The sequence below is a fragment of the Melospiza georgiana genome, unplaced genomic scaffold (genome assembly GCF_028018845.1).
Source record: "Melospiza georgiana isolate bMelGeo1 unplaced genomic scaffold, bMelGeo1.pri scaffold_29, whole genome shotgun sequence".
In the NCBI taxonomy this organism is placed as follows: domain Eukaryota; kingdom Metazoa; phylum Chordata; class Aves; order Passeriformes; family Passerellidae; genus Melospiza; species Melospiza georgiana.
Window position 1 is genome coordinate 3,677,989 of NW_026652215.1, and position 10,042 is coordinate 3,688,030.

The window sequence follows — 10,042 nt, forward strand, 5'->3', positions numbered from 1 at the left end:
AAATCCACAGTTAAAAGTGTAACACCAGTAGAGCCAAAACCTTTTTCATCCCGTGCTTGCCCAGTAAATGATTGTATTCCTGATGTCATTTGTGACAGTGGTACCAATTGTGCAATGCGTTGTCCTTTTGTAATTTTAATCGGAGGATAAAGGGTGTAAGCCATAATTTGTATTTCCCCTGTAAAGTCCGCATCGATAACACCAGGCAAAACAAATAATCCCAACATAGTTATAGAGGAACGTCCCAGCAATAATGCCCCACATGTTTGTCCATTTAGTATAAGAGGACCCTTTATTCCAGTGGGTATCCTCTCAGGCTGGTTTGTCATTAGTGTGACGTCTACTGCTGCTGATAAGTCCAAGCCGAGGCTCCCGGTTGTTGCGGGTTGCAGACAGGAGGTGGCAGCGATGTCACGGCAGCTGCTGGTGTCTCCGATGTCACGGCGGCAACTTGTGTCTGGGCGCGGCCCCCGAGATGCGCGCTCTGCGGATGGTTTCCCGACCGGCGCCTACAAGCCGTAGTGTTGTGGGAGCTGGATCGGCAGTGTTGACACCATACGCCAGTTGCTCGGCACGTTCGGCGTGTATGTCCTTCTTTGCTGCATCAGTAACACTTGAGGAATGGCTTCGAACCTCCTTGAGTGAATGCCAGAGAGCCGTTTCGGAGAGGAGCAAGAGCAGCTAGCACCTGATTTTGAGTGGACTCTGCTTGCTTTTGCAACCCCAATCCTAATTCCTTTAAGGCTTCTGCTATAAATGCCTGTGAAGCTGTTGGCATTAATGCCATTCGCTCTAATGCTTCCTCAATAGTCCAATTTGCCCCTAAAGTAGCTAACACTCTCTGGGTTGCTGGATTGCTATTTTGCAAGGCACACTGCTTCAATAGCGCCCCCTTCATGTAATCTGCCACACCAGCCCGATCTATAGCAGTAGCTGCTCTATCAATAAAATTTCCAAATGATTCTTCCCTTCCTTGCTTAATACCCATATAAGCCGGTAACCCTCCTGGCTCTTTAACCATATCTATTGCAGCACGCACTAACCTCATAGACTCTCTAAGTTCATCAGCTCCCGATATCAACTGTGCCTCTGTACGCAAATATGCCCCTAAGCCCATCAGCTCCTCTACTGTCACCCCATGTAATGGGTCTCCCTGGGCTCGTTGTACAGCAACCGATTCATTTACCAACGCGTGCCAATGGGCATTAAATAATAACTGCTGATGCTGAGTGAATATCAACCGAACTATTCCTCTTAAATCATTAGGACATAAAACCTGAGTATTAAAAAGATAATCTAACATTTGCTTAACAGGTTCACTTTTTACTCCAAACTGACTAACTGTAGAACGTAGCTGAGTTAACAGCTTCCAATCTAAGGGAGTATATTCTGCTATATTATGCGTAAGGTTCCCCTGTGCATCATACTGTGGTGTGTATGTGACCGGACATGCAAGACTAGAAGCTATTTCCACCGCCTCACCATCCCCCATTTGCATTACTTCTTTCGCCAAAGCAGCCCAAGCTTCCCTCCTCTGTTTAGCCATCTCCCCCCATGGATCAAGGTGCGCCCCTGGGATAGGATCTGGCTCTTTAAGGGTGCTATGCTGCTGGCGCTTCGGTGCAGACACCGAGGTTTCGCGCGGCGGGGGGCAGTGAAGCAGAGGCTGGCTCGTGCGGGGGAAGTGGGGGCCCCCCCCTCCCCCGCTGGAGCTGACAGTGAAACCGGAGCCGACTCACGCGGAGCCGGCCTGCAGGGGGCAATCCGCCCCCCCGCTGGAGCCGGCTCTGGCGGAGAAATGGGCCCTTCCCCCACCAAAGCTGTAACCTGAGCCGGCTCACTGAGGGGTAGCGGCGGAGGCAAGGCTGGCGGCGGAGGCGAAGCTGGCTTGCTCCCACCCCCACCATCCGACCCGCCTGAAGCTGGTAGCGGAGGCAAAGCTGGCTTGCTCTTACCCCCACCATCCGACTCGCCCTCCCCCTCTGACAGGAAAGGTGCAGACGGTTCCACTGCGCCTATAGAGAAATCCTCCACACCACTTTGCTGGGGACTCTTAGGCATATGTACCTTAGTTACAGAAGGTGCCAGGGGATCATCTTCACGACCATACCCTATATTCCTCTTATGAGCTTCTGTCGCCCTTTCTGCTGCCTTTCTATCAGAGACCTGCTAAAGTAACGTGTTATACACCACCCGCCATAACTTCCCGAATTTCTTTGCTGACTTATCATCGTCTAACACTGTATCCCACAATATTTCCCCAAACTTTCTCCACTCTGATAACTCATGAACTTTATGAGGATTAGAAAAGATACCCTTAGCATGGCCATAAGCTAATAACCCTGGTAACTCCTTTTTTAAATCTATCCCTTTTATCCCACGCCGCTCTAAATAGGCGGTAAATAAATCATATGCCGCTTGCCTATCCATACCTATTAATCAGCGCGCGCTGTTGCAGCTCTCCAGGCTCCGGTGGACACGTATTGGCTTAAGTCACCGTTGTGAACCTTAAGGGTGCTTCAAATTCCGGCACCATCCCAGCTGCAAGGATCCAAACCCAACTTCCTCGACCGTGGCGTAATCCCTTTTTCTTTTAATCCGAGAAAAAGGGCAGAGATTCGGTTATGCCCGCATTCTCCACCATTTCTCGGCGGAAGGGAACCAGGACATCAGTTTGATCATCACAGGCTCAATTTTATTGATCAGTACGGCGGGTTAAATACAGTTAATAATGAGCTTCATACATATTGCAAAAGTTGAGCTCAGGATTGGTCAGCTTACATATCAGCACCTACGCCTACTTCCACATACCTATGGTTCTACTTTTGATACTTTCTACATATTCTTAGGATATATTCAGGACTAATCTCAACTCCCTATCCTCATGTTGCAGCAAGGTCACTGCTGACTCTTCCTTTCAGCTTGCTGACTGCTGACTTTTCTCCTTCAGCTTAACCAGTGGCATTATATCAGTGTGGCCTTTCTCAGCTAACCAATTATTAATAATTCTCTCCACAAACACACTTGCAATTTTACACTAATTCTACTAACACATGAAATTTTGTAGCCTCTACATTTAATAACTTTATACGATTTTTACTAATCATAGGGGGGTGGGGGGGGGGGGAATGTGGAGAGTCAGGGACAAGCGTGCGGAAGAATTCGGGCTGTACGGTTAGATAGGACATCCCCCACCCTGAAGTCAGACCCTTGCTCCGTACCTGGCCGCACCCAGCCGGACGTGAGCAGAAGGAAATGACACTGACTGCCCAAGCTATAAAAACCCTTGTGACCCCTCAATAAACGCCATTTGCTGTCCACCACATGAACATTCACATACTGAAGGAAGGTTTCAAGAATCTTCAAGTGGAAAACAAAGGCTGGTTCAATAAACTCTTCCAATCCAAGGGACTAAAGGGTTGGATGATGTTGAGCTAAAACAGGACTATGAATTCCCTTACTGGTTGTTGTTGTATTGTTAATATTTCCATGTTTGTTTGGATGCTTTTAGAAAATCTTACAAAATTCTTTCGGTTCCATCTTTGTTGTAAAACAGAAGGGGGAAGACACCCAACACAGGCTCCTCATGGACTCCTTGGAGGAGAGAATTGGAGGCTGGGATGGCACAAAATCCTCTCAGAGACACAGTGTGGGAAGGAAAATCCTTAAAAGTACCTAAAAGTATACTTAAATCCATAAAGTACATTAAAAACCTTGAGTAGCTCAAGGTGTTAATGAGCCCTACTGAGTGTCAGTACAAAGTTCTCCAGGGATTCATTAAAGCAGATAATTCGGGCAATGATTGCACAAACTTCTCACAGAGTCTCTATCAAAAGGGAAACACGAAGTACCTTAAAATAACTGAAGTACCTTGAAGTAGTAATGAGCCTACTGAGTGTTGTTACTGACAAAGCCTCTCCAGGGAATAATTACTGCAGATAATTGGAGGCCATCATTGCAGAAAGCTCTCAGAGACTCCAAGGCCAAAGCCAAACCCAAAGTCCTTTCAAAAACCTGCAGTCCCTGGGAGAATGAAGGAGCCCCCAGGGCCATTCCTGAGCAATGTTCCCCAGGGACTCCTTCCAGCACATCCTGGAGGCCACTGGGATGTGGGCTAGGGGGGAATGCTGAGGGCAGGACAAGGGGCTGACAGTGCCCAGCCTGGCTGGGGCTGTGCCAGGAGGCCCCAGTGCCTCAGGACAAGGTGTCTCCTCACAGCCCTTGGTGGCACAGACCCTGCTGTGCCCCAGGGCACCAAGACTTGGCTTCTCCTTGTCCCAACCTGTCATCACTGCCTCCAGTTCTCTGCTCTGCCTGGGGCCTGGGGACACTTTCTCAGTTTTGCTCCTCAGTGGGACCCATTAAAAGTCCAAGAAACTTTGGAGTTGGATTCTGACTTGGATTTCTGGAGAGGTTTCTTCAGCTTCCTCTCAGGGACTGATATTCAGGGCCTTAGCACAAAGCCCCAAAGGCTCATTCAAGTCCTTGTGCTGTGTGTGTGCTGCTGAGCTGGGCTGGGCTCCTGGCACAGAGGCAGCTCCTGGTAACCAAGAAGAGCTTCAAAAGCACATTTCTCTTGATGAGCAGCTCTTCTGCCAGCCCAGCAGGGCTGGGGCACTGCCTGCAGCCACCCTGGGCACAGCACAGAGGCACAGAGAGCTTCAATCAGTCAGGGCTGGGAAGGTGCTGAGAAGTGCCTGGGGCAGAATCACTGCCAGCCCTTGGCACAGGAACCTCTGGCTGCAGGACAATGCAGCTGCAGCTCCTGGAATGATCTCCTAAAGCTGGAATATCCCAACGCCTACAGATTCTGTGAGTACAACTGAGTATTTCTGGTGCAGCGGAGGTGAAATGCTTATTAAGGTCTGGCATGCCGAGGGGTTCTGATCAGTCATAGAATATTTCCAAAATAATGAATGTAACAAAAATGAGGATCTTTACAATGACTAAGTAGGTATTCAGTTTCCTACTATTGCAGAATGGTAGCCAAGAGGAGATAAATATTAAAGCTTGCTTATGAATATTATTACTAAATTTGACAAATGCCAGAAATATCTGAAGTGTTACTTTTACTGATCAATAGGTTCACAGGAGATCCCTAATGTGCTTTCAGCCACTGTGCCCGTGGACAGCACCAGCATCACCTTTGATGCATCCATCCGGCTCAGTCTGAGCTGTCCTTTCTCCAAGCTGCAAACAGAACCTGCCCCAGCAGTGCCCTGCGAACAGGCAGGGTTCTGTACGGCCAAGGAGAGGGCACAGAGATTTGGGGTCTGTGAGTGCTGGCAAGGAGAGGTCAGGCACTGGGAAACACCTGCAGGAGGAAAATCTGCAGGAGGCAGACAGATGATCAGGCAATGAGGGAGGCAAAAGAAAGCCCAGAGATGCTGTGGCAGGGAGAGTTTAGAGATGCCCACAGGATCCCCTCCAGTGCAGCCCCTCCCTCTGAACAAGCCCCCTCCCTCCTGTGCCCCCAGCCCAGCCTCTGCCCTCAGGGCTGGGGCTCCAAGGCGTGCAGCCCCTCCTGTGCAGGCAGAGCTGCAGCAGAGCCATGGGGCAGCTCTGCAGCCCTGGGCCCAGTTCCCTCTGCAGAGCACAGGGCTGGGAGAAGCTGCCCAGCACTGGGGGCTCTGGCAGGGGGCACAGCTGGCTCAGGGTGACGCTGTCCCCAGTGCCTGGCTCTGGGCAATGCTGTCAGTGCAGCCAGGGAAGGAGCTGCATCTCCCTTCATCCAAAGCCATCATAAGGACACTTGGGAGTCTCCCTGAGATTTCAGTCCAAGCCGGGAGATTCAATCCTGGGTGCAAACCTGTCCTAGAGCATCTCTGAGTTATAAGATTGATGGGGAAAGGCAGAGGTGCTCTGACAGTGAAAATGTTGCTGGGTTGGTGAAATGAGCAAAGTGAGCAAAATGAGCAAAATTTGGCTACAGATGTAGAGGTGGGCTGTGGTGGATCCATCTGCTCTCAGTACCTGGGGCTTTCTAAGGAAAATATGGGAGGGTGAACATCCTACATTTGAGAAAAGAGAAAGCCCAGAGAAACTCCAAACCAAATGAAGGGACAAACCATCTCCCCTCAGTCACCACTCATCATCTTGCCTCAGGGAACTCACTAAATTCTACCAGAGGGCAAGAAAAATTCTGTGGGTTTCTGATATCCAGCAGCAACAGCTGAGATAAGGGGGGACTTTATAAAGAAAACCTCAAAACCCAAAAAAACTGAAGACCATGTACCATGTCTGTGTGTTACAGAGGAGGGTGTATGGGAAATGTTTTTGGTTACAGGTCTAACACTTCACTGTCCTTTCCTCGATGAACAGGGCCCCATGCCCAGATGCAGCAAATGTCCAACAGCAGCTCCATCAGCCACTTCCTCCTGCTGCCATTGGCAGACACGCGGCAGCTGCAGCTCCTGCACTTCTGCCTCTTGTTGGGCATCTCCCTGGCTGCCCTCCGGGGCAACGGCCTCATCATCAGCGCTGTAGCCTGCAGCCACCACCTGCACACGCCCATGTTCTTCTTCCTGCTCAACCTGGCCCTCACTGACCTGGGCTCCATCTGCACCACTGTCCCCAAAGCCATGCACAATTCCCTCTGGGACACCAGAACAATCTCCTACTCAGGATGTGCAGCCCAAGTCTTTCTGATTTTCTTCTTTCTTACAACAGAGATTTATCTCCTGACCATCATGTGCTACGACCGCTACGTGTCCATCTGCAAACCCCTGCACTACGGGACCCTCCTGGGCAGCAGAGCTTGTGCCCACATGGCAGCAGCTGCCTGGGCCAGTGCCTTTCTCCATGCTCTCATGCACACGGCCAATACATTTTCCCTGCCCCTGTGCCATGGCAATGCCCTGGGCCAGTTCTTCTGTGATGTGCCCCCAGATCCTCAAGCTCTCCTGCTCACACTTAAGCCTCAGGGAACTTGGGCTTATTGTTATTAGTGCCTTTTTAGCATTTGGCTGTTTTGTGTTCATTGTTTTCTCCTATGTGCAGATCTTCAGGGCCGTGCTGAGGATCCCCTCTGAGCAGGGACGGCACAAAGCCTTTTCCACCTGCCTCCCTCACCTGGCTGTGGTCTCTCTATTCCTCAGCACCTCATTTTTTACCTACCTGAAGCCCCCTTCCATGTCTTTCCCATCCCTGGATCTGGCCCTGTCAGTTCTGTACTCGGTGGTGCCTCCAGCCCTGAACCCCCTCATCTACAGCCTGAGGAACCAGGAGCTCAAGGCTGCAGTTTGGAGACTGACAACTGGATGCTTTCAGGAACATTAAACTGATTGCCAGTTTCTGAAAATTTATTGTAATAAAAGTAATCTTTGTTACTTATTCCTGGTTTCATTGATGAGGTTTTATGCCTTTGTTTTACGTTGTTCATATTTTCCACAAAGAAATGTCATTGTTTGTGCCATTTCTCATTTTGATTCTCTCTACCTTCCTTGTGACCACAGACTGTGTCAATGAGAGGCTGCGCACTTGGTGGCTTTAAAGGAACTAAAGGATCACTTAGAAAAGTTTTCTGCAGAGATGCCCTTTTGTTGCCTTCTCTGGAGCTGCAACAGCAATGTCTGTGTGCAGAGATGGGGCAGATCAGGGCTGGCCCAGCAGCTGTGCCCAGCAGCATCAGCACTTGGTGTTACCAGTGCTGCTGCCGTGGCCCTGCCCCACTGCCCTGGTGGCCCTGGTGTTGCTGCAGGGCCTGAGTGCTCTCAGGGCCGGGCACAGCCCTGGGGGTGGCAGTGCCAGGGCTGCAGCAGGGACAGGCCATGGGCACTGCTGGGGCAGCGCTGACGCCTCAGCCCAGGGCCTGGGGGCTCCAGGCTCCTTGCCCAGGCTCTCTCAAGAACACACCCAGGCCAATGCTCAGCACAGAAAACCCCTGTGAGCAGCCCCAGGCTGGCTGTGGGCAGGCTGGGGGCAAACAGCATGGCTGGGGCTCTGCAAGGGCCCTGGGGCAGATGGGAAGGAGCAGCAGAGCAGGGGCTGATCCATCCCCAGTGTGCTGCACAGCCCAGGGCAGCGTCCCAGAGCGTCCTGATGGAGCTGACAACAACATCCCCCCTCTGCAGCCCTGGCCTCTCCCCCAGCTCACACAGGTGCCCCATCCTTGCAGGCACAGACATGGCAGCACTGGCTCAGCAGCCCCTGTTTGCATTGCACACAGCAGGGGGAGCACCCCCATGCTGTTGGTGTGGGGATATGAACCTGAGGGAGCACAAATCCCATCAGCCCCTGGGGCCAGCAAGGCCTGGGGGACACTAGGGAAACCACTCAGCTTTGTCCTGGCCTCTGCAGTCAGCCAGAAAGTTTGTTCCTATCAGCAGGGAACTTCCTGTCCCACTGCAGATGCTGTTGCTCAGAACCAGGGCTGCCTGGCAGCCACCCCCAAACATCTCCTTGGCTTCATCTTTGCTTTATTTCCTCTTTCTTGTTCCACATTTCTTCCTCTTGCCCCTCCCTGTTTGCCCTTTCCTCTCTGGCCCCACTCCCCATTGCAGTTCCTGACTTGGCACCATTGGAACGTCCCTTGGGCAGCAGGATCATCCTAAAAGTGCTGCAGGAATTGTCTGCAGGCTCCTGCCGTGCCTCCTGGTGCTCCCTTGCCAGAGGCACCCCAGGCCAGGGAGGTACATCTGGGCTGCTGTGTCTGGTTCTGGGGCTCCCTGTTCTGGGCAGTGAGGAGGAGCTGCAGAGGCTCTGCAGGACTGACAGGATGGGCTTTGGGGCTGGCAGGAGAAGCTGAGGGACCTGGGCTGCTGGAGCTTCTGAAGAGGAGGCCCAGGGCTCATCCTGCAACTGCTCCAAGGGTGGTTTCAGAGAATCCCAGAATCAGCAAGGCTGGAAAAGACCTTGGAAATCAACAAGTCCAACCTGTGTCCCGACACTGCTTGTCTTCCCTGAGCCTCTTCTTCTCCAGGAAAAACAACCCCAGCTGCCTCAGCCACTCCTCAAAGCTCTTGTGTTCCAGACCCCTCCACAACCTTGTTGCCCTTCCCTGGAAATGCTGCAGCCCCTCCATGTCCTTCCTAAATTGGGGAGCCCAGAACTGGACACAGCACTCAAGGTGCTGCCCAAGCAGTGCTGAGTGCAGGGGAAGAACTCCTGCCCTGCTCTTCTGGCCACACCATTCCTGAACCAGGCCAGGAGCCATTGGCCTTCTTGCCCACCTGGGCACATTGCTGCCTCATGTCCAGCCTGCTGTCCATCACTCCCTGAAGGTCCCTTTCTGCCTGGCTGCTCTCCAGCCACTCTGTGCCCTGCCTGTAGCCCTACAGGGGTTGTTGTGGCCAAAGTGCAGGACCCAGGTTTAACAACTTGGACTTGTTAAACCTCCCCTTGTTGGATTTGGGCCCTGGATCCAGCCTGTCCAGGCCCCTGTGCAGAGCCCTCCTACCCTCCAGCAGATCCACATTCCCAGCCAACTGGGTGTCACCATGGTTCCATGAGGCCCGAGAGTGGCCCAATGCTCTCCATGATTCCATGAGGCCTCCCAGTGTCACAATGTTCCTTTTGGTTCCCTGGCATCCCTTGGTGTCACAATCTCACCATGTCCCCCAAGGCCCTGCAGTGTCACAGTGGACCCTTGGTACCACGACGTCTGGCAGTGCAGCAATGCTCTCCTTCGTTCCACAGTCTCACAATGGCCTCTTGGTCCCAAGGGCCACCACGGTGTCAAACATGTTTCCTTCATTGCAGGAGTCCCTGAGGATCTGCACTGGCCCCTTGGTTCCATGGGGCCCTGCAGTTTCACAATGGCCCCATCATGACACCAGGTCCTGCTCTGTCACAAAGCTCTGCATGGTTCCACAAGGCCCTGCAGGGTCACAGTGGCCTCTTGGTTCCATGAGGCCTCAGAGTGCCACAATGAATTCCTTAGTGCTGAAGTGTCAAGATGGAGCCCTAGTGACACAAGATCCTGCAGTATCATCAGGGACACTTTCATTCCACGGGGCACCACAGTGTCACAATTGTTCCCTCAGTTCCCAGAGTCCTTGCAATGCTGCAATGCCCACTTGATTCCATTGTCCCCACGCTCTCC

The 10,042-nt window shown here is 52.1% G+C and overlaps 1 pseudogene; it reads left to right on the plus strand.

Moving 5' to 3' along the window:
* Window positions 1-6,500: 6,500 nt before the first annotated feature.
* Window positions 6,501-7,278, plus strand: LOC131096366 (olfactory receptor 14C36-like; annotated as a pseudogene).
* The last annotated feature ends 2,764 nt before the right edge of the window (window positions 7,279-10,042 follow it).